Genomic DNA, 1,010 nt, shown 5'->3' with positions numbered 1-1,010 from the left:
CAGTCCCCACAGACCCCCATGTTAACATGTAGAATAAAACATGTTTACAGCCTGGTACAAAAAACATTCATGACAATGGGGCTGAATCTAGATAGAACTCACCTGTTTACATTTTATTAACGCTAAAATGTTACGCATCATTAAGGGCGGGGCCTCTTTGAGTGACACACTGTTGATTGATAGTGAACTGTCAGATCCACTCCTCGCTCCTCCACACCTCCACCCTCTCGTCACTTCAGGCTCCAAAAAAACAAGATGGCGATGACCAAAATGCCAAACTTCAAAATGGGTTTCCCCAAACCAGTGGGTGACGTCACAGGGGTTACGTCCATGATTATTTTTACGGTCTGTTGTTACAAAGAGTCAAATTCCTTCCATGTGTTCACGTGTTTGGCCGATAAAGTTATTCAGAACTTATCTGATTGTTAAATAATTCAGGAGAGTGAAATGTTTGTAGACTGAAGAACAGTGAGAATGTCAGAATAATAAAACTTGTGACATGGAAATTTAAACGAGTGAAAATACGACAGGTATTCTGTCAGTGTTATTTGTTCCCCACTAACAACAACAATAGTGACTCTGCTGATGATGATGATGGTAACACAAATACACAGTATCATCCCCCTGCAGAGCCACAGAGACACGATTTTAGTTGTGCGCATGTGCCAGTTTCAGAGCCACCATTTTAGACGTACCCATGTGAGCTCAGGAGGGCGGGGGGCAATCAGAGGCTCACAATCCCCTGTCAGTCAAAAACTTATCAGTTTTTAATTCAGCCAATCACATCACAGTAGTGGGAGGAGTCAACATTTCAACAGAATATCTTTACAAAACAAGACATTTAAAGACGTCACCTTGGACTGTGACAAACTGTGCTGCACATGTTTACTGATGTTTTATAGACTCAGTGATTGATTACTGAAAAACATCATCATAGATTCATCAATAATCAATATAATGGTTATTCACTGCTGAAATTCAGTCTCCTCTGAATGACTCTGCTGATGTTA

General features: G+C 40.7%; 1 protein-coding gene across 1 annotated transcript in view; it reads left to right on the top strand.

Annotated features, from left to right (window-relative positions):
* LOC126395947 (uncharacterized) overlaps positions 1 to 1,010 on the top strand; it is an 82,251-nt gene that overhangs the window by 3,508 nt on the left and 77,733 nt on the right. The gene's annotated exons all lie outside the window — the stretch shown is intronic.

The sequence above is a fragment of the Epinephelus moara genome, chromosome 9 (assembly GCF_006386435.1).
Source record: "Epinephelus moara isolate mb chromosome 9, YSFRI_EMoa_1.0, whole genome shotgun sequence".
Classification (NCBI taxonomy): Eukaryota; Metazoa; Chordata; class Actinopteri; order Perciformes; family Serranidae; genus Epinephelus; species Epinephelus moara.
The sequence above is the reverse complement of the archived record's forward strand: the minus strand, read 5'-3'. Positions and strand labels throughout refer to the sequence as shown.